At 34.2% G+C, this 11,410-nt stretch overlaps 1 protein-coding gene across 1 annotated transcript in view; it reads right to left on the reverse strand.

Annotated features, from left to right (window-relative positions):
* LOC128205394 (uncharacterized) overlaps positions 1–5,977 on the reverse strand; it is a 78,545-nt gene extending 72,568 nt beyond the window's left edge. Inside the window, exon 1 of the mRNA XM_052906977.1 lies at positions 5,794–5,977. The gene's annotated coding sequence lies outside the window, so the exon portion shown is untranslated. The remainder of the gene's footprint in view (positions 1–5,793) is intronic.
* Between the last annotated feature and the right edge of the window lie 5,433 nt (positions 5,978–11,410).

The following is an 11,410-nucleotide window of genomic DNA, read 5'->3' on the forward strand; positions in this document are numbered from 1 at the left end:
TAACCTTTTAGTAATAACGCTCTATTACATAAAATAATGAGCAAAACATGATATACGTAATAGTAATGTATTAATTTTCTCTAATGTGGAATGTTATATGAATGTTATATTATTAAGCGTCATTATCTCTAAAAAGCATCTTATTACGTAAGATCGGTCAGCCGTTATTCTGGCACAATATATGCAAATGTGGGCACCGAAATCGTCTACTATGATCGTGGGAGCCTTTAACCACTTAGTGTTATTGTTGGCCCAGACCCGGACCGATATTCAAGAGTCAATGTTCGGAAGAGTGAGGAATAATGCAACAAAAACTGAAATAAGAGAAGAGGAATTATTTACAACATTTGCTATATTTCATTCGCTAACGTTATTGAATGAAAACCTTGGTGGTTTCTACCGCCAATGAAATATCAGTTTTTTGTGAACCGTTTTTACTTTATTTATTTTGAAGCATCACTTTCGATGCAAATTTACAGATTTAACTCATATCATGATATATTGTATTCAGCATTTTATTCAGCCAGAATATCAAATATCTAATTGCGCAAGGTACTGTTTTTATATAGGCACAAAAAACGAAAGCATGCTTTAAAATATATTGTCTATCACAAAAAATACAAGCTTGCTTTGCAACGTCTTGTCTATCACAAAAAATACAAGCTTGCTTTGCAACGTCTTGTCTATCACAAAAAATACAAGCTTGCTTTGCAACGTCTTGTCTATCACAAAAAATGAAAACGTGCTAGGCAACGTCTTGTCTATCACAAAAAATGCCAGCGTGCTAGGCAACGTCTTGTCTATCACAAAAAATGCAAGCGTGCTAGGCAACGTCTTGTCTATTACAAAAAATGCCAGTGTGCTATGCAACGTCTTGAATATCACAAAAAAATGCAAGCGTGCTAGGCAACGATTTGTCTATCACATAAAATGCCAGCGTGCTAGGCAACGTCTTGAATATCACAAAAAATGCAAGCATGCTGGGCAACGATTTGTCTATCACAAAAAATGCCAGCGTGCTGTGCAACTTCTTGAATATCACAAAAAATGCAAGCGTGCTAAGCAACGTCTTGAATATCACAAAAAATACAAGCGTGCTGGGCAACGATTTGTCTTTCACAAAAAATGCCAGCGTGCTAGGCAACGTCTTGAATATCACAAAAAATGCAAGCGCGCTAGGCAACGTCTTGAATATCACAAAAAATACAAGCGTGCTGGGCAACGATTTGTCTTTCACAAAAAATGCCAGCGTGCTAGGCAACGTCTTGAATATCACAAAAAATGCAAGCGTGCTAGGCAACGTCTTGTCTATCACAAATCATGCAAGCTTGCTTTGCAACATATTGTCTATCACATTATATGCAAGCGTTCTTAGAAAGTATTTTAACATATTCACCGTTTTGATAAATATGTGTGTTGAATTATTTCGAAACTTGAAGGATTTGTTAACTGATAAACGTTTTTTTTTTCTGCCAGTTATTAAAAGTTATTGCAATAAAAATAGATAGGATAATTCACTTATTGAAAAATATTGAACAATGTTTTGAATGTATTCTAAGATAGATTCGACCGGGCGTATCCCTATAGATTCGACTGGGCGTATCCCTATAGATTCGACTGGGCGTATCCCTATAGATTCGACTGGGCGTATCCCTATAGATTCGACTGGGCGTATCCCTATAAATTCGACTGGGCGTATCCCTATAGATTCGACTGGACGTATCCCTATAGATTCTACTGGGCGTATCCTTATAGATTCGACCTGGCGTATCCCTATAGATTCGACAGGGCGTATCCCTATAGATTCGACCGGGCGTATCCCTATAGATTTGGCTAGGCGTATCCCTATAGACTTGGCTAAGCGTATCCCTATAGATTCGGCTAGGCGTATCCCTAAAGATTCGGCTCCCTATATATTCGTCTGGTTATATCATTTTTTATTCGACAGGGGGGATTCCTATTGATTCGACATGAGAACAATTAATATTAATAAATTGTCTGTGTTGTGTATTCGTGATGGACGTAGCCTTGAAACGGTCGGCGAAACAGTAGTTTATTTGTGGTAAAAGCAGTATCGAGATACAATTACACCTAGGAGTGCAAAGATACTTTCTATCATGCCAAATTCTTAGCTTAAACAACATATTCATACTGATGCTTTCATGATAATATGTAATCAAACGCTATCCTGTCTTTGTAAGCCTCCAAAACGTTTCTCAAGGTTTTATGCGTCTGCATCATATATCTCGATCTATCAATTTAACGTTTATTGGTCTGTTGTTGGCATTTTGCGCTGTACAGTGAGTCACTTTGATCCATGCATCGAACGCTTACATGATCATTTTACTTATCTAATCATTACAAGAGCAATCTTATGTAATTAATTTCATTTTGTCACGAACCTTTTATACAATTCGGAGTGAATATATCGTGAAATTAAAAAGCTTACCGTAAAAATGCAATAATATTGTCTTAACTCACAGTTCGGTAATTTCTAAAGTACAAATAATTTGTCAACGATATCTTTGTTATTTTGGTGTATGTTCGAATAGAGTTTAAAACAACTCATACATAGCTATTTTTAGAGGCCACGATAACAAACATGTGCTTTATAAAGTTTCACATTCTTTTCTTCGGCAGTATAAATTAAAGATGCACTCTTACTCCCTCAATTTTTTTTATATTAATACAAATGTTTTAATATACCAATAAGTATATATAAATGTCGAAAACAGTTATTCTTATGAAGGATACCGAGTTTAATTTGAAAAAAGGTGCAGAAGTTCTACCATGTGCGACGGTAGTAGATCACAAGTAATTCTTACAGCACTCACCGATCATTTAGTAACTTTGATTGTATAGCTATTAAATACACGGGTACAATCTTGTTATCAGTAATTAAAATTCTATACCATAATACAGTTTTACTTTACACGGTTCACAACATGGATCCACCTCGGTGACTTCGTTCTAATGTTCTACGAAGTCATTATTTTGATGTTTCATTATGTTACTTAAACGTCCTTTGAATTTAAAATTTAAGAATCATTCCACTCCTTTTCCACCAACAACACCGAAATACTTTACAACGTTAACAGTTAACAAAGGGAACAACACTGATTGTTATGCCTAAATGGATCGTGTCCTTCCCCATGATTGCTTTGATGTCGTTAAAACTGCGTCAATTAAACTGATTCATATTCAAATTCGATATAACATTGTGAGATTTTTGTCAAATGCCGTTTTATTCACTCACGAATAATTTGAGCACAGGGTGAAGGAAATGGGCTATCATGTTGAATAGTTGATTATCATGAAAGCAGTTTTAAAAATATTTAAAAGGAATTATAGAATTATTTCAATGTTGATTTTCTAAATATTCGTTTTTTACGATGTTAAACGCCATAACGCGATTTTACATAATTTATTTTGAGACATTATGCTAGGAAGAGGAATACACATCTCATGGTTTGATTATTCAAATATTTAAAGGAATTATTGCTTGGTTTCCATAGTAGTTTTTTTTGAGAAATTGATAGTTTTTTTTTTATTTTGCTGGATAGTTTTGGATTTGATAGACATTACACCCTTGATTATTCACGGGTATATTATGTATGCTTACAGACACGTGTACGCTTACAGAATACAATTCAACAACTGATTTGGATTCAACTCGTAGTTTTATCATCATTGGCGTTTCTTATACATCATAGCATTGTGTTTAAAGATGCACTCTTACTCCCAAATAAGATTTACCACAATTATTACAATTGTTTAAGTATATCAAAAAGGATGAATAAATGTCAAAAACTAAGGTTCTTATTAAGGATACCGAGTTTAATTTGAAATAAAGGTGCAGAACACACGGCATTCTACTTTATTAGACGCTTGAAGATCACAGTAAATATTTTAGCACTCACCAGTCATTTAATATTTTTGTATGTTCAGCTTTCAAATTTCAAACTGCGGTTACAGTCATGTTATGAATAATTAATTAAATACATTATTTAGTAAGCGGTTCAAGTTTTATCACTTAAAATGTATGTTTGTTATACACGTCTATGATTTGATTTTGAATAAGAATGTCACTTAAATAAAGTACGTTTGTCCGGTTAGCGCAGTGGTAAGCGCACTCGCTTCTCAACAAGGCGACCCGGGTTCGGTTCCCGGCCTGGGCGCATGTGAGTTTGGTTAGTGGTCACCAAGCCGGACAAGTGGGTTTTCTCCGCCGGGTACTCCGGTTTCCCCCACAACCCAAGACCACACTCTCGCGCAACATCGTGCCAACGAGAGGGACTTAGTATAAGCTCTCATAGCTTTCTTCACAATCGTTGTAAAATATATAATGTTTAAAACTAAATAAAGTACGGGAATTCGTTAAAATTACGTACAAGAGTCAATATTTCTATTCTAGTTACATCATAAGGTGTTTCGTGTTTTTATATGTATATTTTCACAAAAAGCAGTTGAATTCACTTTACAGTGCCTCTGCATTAAACTGATTTTAAATACAATTGGGTTTCATGACGAAACATTAACTTGTACAAATACGGATTCTTAAGGCTTTAAACTTTTAACTAGGGGCGTTACCAACTGAGCTATACCTTTCCATTTCAATCCTCAAAATCAAACGAAGCATAATTAACTTTGTTTCAACGATTTTAATAGGTATGAAAATATCTAGCGATTTTTGATTGGCGAATGACCATAAAGAATGACTGATCTTATCACTCCCTATATACAGGTTTTGGTAGTGGGTTTATAAATGTGATGTCGCATTTTCGACAATTTTTGCATACACTTAGTACATGGCAGAAATAGTATAACACATTTACAGCACTTTAGATAACGATATTGCAGTGTTTAAATGTAGTTTACGTTTATCGTCGTGTGACGGTGTGGTGCGTGTCTTCCGTTAAGAATTTCTTACTCCTACATGTAGTTAGCGTATATGTTTGGCTGCATCTTGACCGCCGATGTAATTGTTTAGAAAACCAAATCTGAATGCTAAAATTCTTAGTCTTGAGCGAAAAATGCTTATATATGATAGCCAGCGTGCACGCGCAGGCTTCCTTATATTGATAAAACCAGATAACTAAATGTACATTTGGCGATTGAAATGGGCTGAGTAGTATTTCTGGTTGTCAGAGTGTGTTAATGGTGTAAATGTATACTCAAATGCTTATACCTATATTTTACTTCTTCACAGAATAGAGACACATAAGTCAAAACTAACACATCTAAACTGACTCACGAAATGAAATGATAGTATTTTACAGCTAATACTATTTTGATATGGTAAGAAATCATATGTTTTAGATTATGAAAGTTTCCAAGGTATCCTCTCGTATCGATATTGCACGAGTTGACCAATAGTACAAAGACATTTGGTAACGTCACAGTGATTTAATTTTTCTTATATTTATTTTTATTATTACCATTATAGATGTAACTAGATGTTAATCATATGTTGTTTTTGAAGTGCATTTTTCAATCCGCCATTTTTATAAGATATCCTCGTAAAGCTATAATAAACTAGTTCAGTAATTTCATTATATAATCAAATAAATTAATCCATCATGTCAAGCAATCTTTCATGAAAACAAACACTCTCATTTTCTACGAGAGAAAATAAAACTCATTTCAGGTTTGAAGTGATGCTTAAACTGAAATTAGAATGACTTTGTATATATCATATACTAATGTTGATCAGACTAAATAAAGGAACTGTCAACAAAATCAACGAAAAAATACTAATTTCCATAACCAATTGAATATTCAATGATTACAAACCTGTTAAAATATTATTAAATTGTCGGCCGTGTTCCTGTTGTCAGATATATCACTGTGTCAAACGTCTAATCATTAACACTCCGACGCCAAATTCATAACCATCTATAACTATTGGAAACGTCATATACCTCCCCAAGTCATGCCTTAGCTGGTCCAATAGCACGGAGCGTCTAGATATTGGTAGTTCCTTATATCCGTTTGCCGATCCTGTTCTATTTTCCTCCATTTATAGGCCCGGCTGGTCAGCACATTTGCCCAATAATTTGAATTCCATTCCTGCTGACATAGGCAGAGTAATCTACAATTGTGAAGCTTGCATGTCCAATTGGAAAAATCATCAAAAATAAGCCTAACCAGTCTTATTAATAATGCGCAATAAGTTTGATTTTGATGCTGTGCAGACTGCCCGTCCTTTTGTTTGTAAAGTTGTTTGATTATCGTCCACTGTCTGTAAGGCATAAACCCTTTGCAAATATATAAGGTCTCCTTTACTGTTCCGTATTCATAAAGGTTCTTTGTAAAAAAATTAACTAAATGAAAATTTTCAAATTTTAATACTGGATATTTTGAATACGCTCTGTTTTTAATCGATTTATTTATATACCTTCATTATTATTAATATTTTCCAGCTTATTTTCATATTTTGTATATAAAAACATTTTCTTTTTCTTTACATTTAGCAGTGATCAGTACGGGATACATAAAACTGCAACAAACAGTTTCCGTATCTGAATGTATTCTTTTCCCTATATATGTTAAAATAAGGTGGTCGACTTTTGATACACCAAACTATTTTTTATCAATTTGCGTTGATCTGCAACATATTTTTTATCCGTATATTCCATATCGACTGGTTAACATTCATTTTGAGCAGTGTTATGAAGTAAGCACCCAGGTCAATGAATTATACAACATTATTTGTTATCGTCAATTCATTAAAACACGTCAATGACTGGTGACTTATTTAAATGGAGCTTCATTTATAATGTGTTTGAACATTGGTAGATATATCAAGACATTCAAAGATGGTATTTCAAGGATACGAAATTACCACCATTATATACGGTAAAATATATCTGACCGTAAAGCATGTTGCTTCTGTGAGCACAGCAAAGCGATTGCGTGTATCTGTGGTGTTTTGTTTTTGAATTTTGGACTACTGGGCTTGTCCCTGTAGGTTTTATTGTATTTGAAATTCACAACATTTAGTTGATAGTTGTGTGGAGGTCATTATATAGCATGTCGCCCCTGATAGTTGTGTGGAGGTCATTATATAACATGTCGCCCCTGATAGTTGTGTGGAGGTCATTATATAACATGTCGCCTAGTAATCACATTTTATGTTATAACTCCCAGTTTTACAGAAACTGAATCCGTTAGTCCTTAATTTAAAGCTACATACTCATGATGTCGTTGTTTGTGGTCTCTTCGATGTCTTTGTTCATGTGACAAGAATTAAGAAAGCTTTCAAAACGGTTAATATGTGAGTGGCCCGCTTTAATGCAAAATTTGTTACGGTTGTCACTGTTAGTTGATACATGCTTTCCCATACACATTTGTCGGCGAAAAACACGCAGTAAGTTATCCTTCGGAATATCCTTTTCCTTAAGATTAAGCCTATTCGGGGTTACAGAGTGCAGACATGCACATACTCAAAACAAACCACTCCAATATTTCACCCAAACGTCGATAAGATTAACAAGAATTTGAGTGCATCCGATTTGGTACTTAAAATCAATGGCATTTTTCGCATACGTTCCAGTAAATTGGATTTATTACACGCAAAACACAGCCTTTTTGTGCGTAGGTGTGTTGTTTGCGTTTAATTGGGAGCTAGATTTTTAAAGTAATTACAAGCTCGAGGTTTCTTTTTCTTGTCAGCACATTGAGAGGCTTAGCCGCCGTTTTTCTGATGACATGTCGCAATAGTAGGGTTATACATTTTCAGATTGATGTTTAATCATTCATCAATACTATAATCAGACATTATTTATCAGTATTTATGCCAATGGCAATTTATTAGTATCTTTAATGTGTTTCCGGTGCAGATGGATAAATCCGACCCGAGGCACGGCATGGGTACACCCGGCATTACGGCTTGCCGTGGATAGGAAATTCCCATCCGTACCGGAAAAAAAAAAATTGATACCTTTGAGTTCAATACCTTAGGTTATTTCGTCTTAATTCATTGGTTTTTATTTTGACCCGTTTTCTGTGAAATTTCATAATTCAAATTCAATATATTATTATTTAAAACTTGTTCAAATCTTTTTCTATTGGGGAGGTTGTACGGGGATTTCTGACCAGAATTTGGCAGAAACACTGCTCCAGTATACAATAAATTAACGGAATTACTTTAAACCGGTTCGTAAACAATCGGAGTAACACCGAACATCAAGTAAACAACCTCATAATTTTACCATCTTTAGAATATGAGAACATAAAAATCTTATCAACGAAACTCACTCATTTCACGGTTGAAGGGCAAGTTTTCATTTGACGACGCTACAAAATGGACCAAAATGTCTAATGATATTTTTACTGAAATGTTACCGAAATTTCGTTTAAGGCGGACAGTACAGGTTGATGCCAAGATACTTGATGTATTATCATGTTTAACTCATTTGTTTTTTTATAATCAAAACAAAAACAGTTACAGAATACAATATTAACAATATTTTGACGCTTTTTTAATTAGTGGCCATGTAGCAATTACTTCTAAAACCATTATTAAAAGTTAATATGTTTTATCTTTACCAAAGTCATCTACTTTGTCTTGTTTTATCACTTGAGTCAAATATAGTAAACATGATACTGCATTAAAATTAAAAACAAATAAATATTTGAGCATCAAGCTACTTTGTGCCCCTTTTATGGCTGACATGAGAACATCACTGTGGCCTATCTTGTGATATTTTGTTTCAATTGAGACTACTAGATCATTATTTAAGTATGTTTACAATTATATGCAGTATCACTGCTGCTGTTGCTGTTGTTGCTTGTGTTAGTGGTGTAAGTGTTTATAAAACGCATGCGTATTATGAAGGAATTGGCGTCGACTTTGAGAAAACCCCCAAACACTTTAACAAAGAACATTACTCGATAACTGTTCAAGATATTTAAAATATATCATAATAAAACATTGAACCCACGTTCCCAAGACAAACACACATGCAAGTGAATCAAAGCACACAAAAACATTTGTTGTATAAATCCCGTCCCTTGAGCAGTGAAATTTGCCAAAATCTCTGCAGTTAAATGAAACATTTGGCACTGGTGGCAGTCCCAACAGGTCTGTGAAACTCCCGACGGTCTGGATCAATCACTTTCTAATGTACATTTTATGATTGATTCCACTATCAGGCACTTTTGACGTAATTAGTAATAGAGATCGCGACACATGTCAAACACACCAGCCAAGTTTGGTATAATTTGATGTTGATTTGTTAAAACCATAGCCTTAAATGCATCTTTAAGTTTCCAAGCTCTTGCTCCTGTCCTTCAAAGAAATATAAAAACGGATTACTAACTACACCTGTTTAGACAGTTTGCAATGGCAAATAAAGTAATTGTCCGCATCTGGCACACTCACTATTTATATGAAAAACTACAGAAAAAAGCACAGTAGTCAAAAGTTTAAACATTAACCCGGTTTAGTGGCAAAGGGTCAACGCCAAAGACATACAACACAAACACATACAATCACAAACCTTAAACATGTAACAACAACACAGAACTCCACAAACAACACAGTGCATATTTACTATATAACGAGTATAAGGAGTGTTTATCAAGCCATCCCCATTGTTGATGATTAAAAACTTAATTGTTGGAACAGCATTCACTTGTCTCGGAAGCGATTGGTTTTAGCGTTGTTATTGATTATTTTTCTTCTGAGCGTATACAAAAATATATATTAGTTAAAGACATTGAATGTATTTTAACTACAGTTGATATAAGGATGAAAGTATTTGGACATCACAAACCATGACTTAGTTACACGTATATACTCCGATGTGCTGCGACTCAGTTTTTATTTCTTTATTTAATTCTAAAAGGATAATCGTTTTTCAATTATTTTACAAACTATATGTAAATAATAGAGACACTTTTAACTAGTAATATTTTCAGCAAAGTTCACCATTATTACTCAGCTAGAAAGAACGTTACAAGATATGATATTTTGTTTTTAAATAATACGAGTTATATGTTTAATGATGTGTCTTTAATACCAAATCTTTTGGAAATCAATGCTGCATTTTCCCCGCAAAGTGAGTAGTGTCCAACAGTTTATGCTTTGCTAAATAGTTGCCATCAGCACCAGGGCTGGAGCCAGTATGAGGTGAAGCACGCTAGGCAAATAGTAGCTTTACGAAATTGTCTGCAACTATTTCCAGACGAAACGGAAAAAACTGAGCTTATAAGAAAGAATATAATCATAGTACCATATATACTATATCTATTCAACTAGTGCAGGAGTTATTATAACATGAACAAATGTATTTGATGATGCTGAACACATTTTCAACTTATTTTCTTTTTATTTGTCTGACAATCGATCAAACAGCAATGTACTGAAGTCGTGATTTGAGGCTCAAAACAACTTTCTGAAGCGTTTTGTAAACTGTTGTTAGGCATAGGTTGACACAAAAGTACTTATTATTGTACAGATTACACTGACGTATCAGATCAAATAATATTAATTTGAACTCAGCAGACATTGCAGATCTATAAATGTTTTCTCACCGCTCCAAAAAGCTGTTAAGATAATAAAAGCATTTTAGTACGTATGATACTCGTCCTTGCAAAATGGCAAATCAAATAATGTAATGGTTCTGGGATGAAGCCTTTAACGCTGCTCTATTGATAATATTGGTATACTGTCTTGTCTCATGCTCGTACATTGATCCTATTAGACAAATGTCGATGTAAGATAATCTTGAAATCCATTATGTCACCATTCTAAGTAACGCATAAGCATATATGGACACCGTTGTCTCCGCAAACACATGGTGGAACTTCCTGTAAGCTTAATACGCAAAAAGGTTAACCATTCTCGTTGAGACAAAAACTCTCTTAATTAGCTATGATTTATTCTCATGTTCTTGTTATCCTTGTAATAATTCGTATATCGCACAGAGACAAGTGATTTTGTTTCCAATGGAGAGCTATTGAAATTTTAGTTAGTGCTAGGGAGTGCTGTACCTACAATCACTGTGAAGGACAAATTTGAATCAAATGCTTCATGGGAGAAAAACAATGTTTTTTAAAACAGAGTCTTCTATTTTGTTACTTTCTATGCTTATGATCTTCCAAAATGTAAACAAACTGTCAACGCTTATGCGGATCATTTTCGGACTTGTTGTGGCAGGCCTATCTACTACGTAACGCAAATCGAAATCCGGTTTCGTCAAACATGATATGTTAAAACAATAAATGAACCAGCGTTACAAAACATAATAGTTGGTGTTACGCGGTTTAAAACGTGTTTCAATTATATAAGTCCATATAATTATATGTATAACGTATATGTGAATTTGAAAGCTAGCCGAAGAATCCTAAATACATATTGGTGATGGACCGAGGGTAATAGATAATATAGATAATTATGATAATG

This window comes from Mya arenaria, chromosome 10, assembly GCF_026914265.1.
Source record: "Mya arenaria isolate MELC-2E11 chromosome 10, ASM2691426v1".
NCBI classification, from domain to species: domain Eukaryota; kingdom Metazoa; phylum Mollusca; class Bivalvia; order Myida; family Myidae; genus Mya; species Mya arenaria.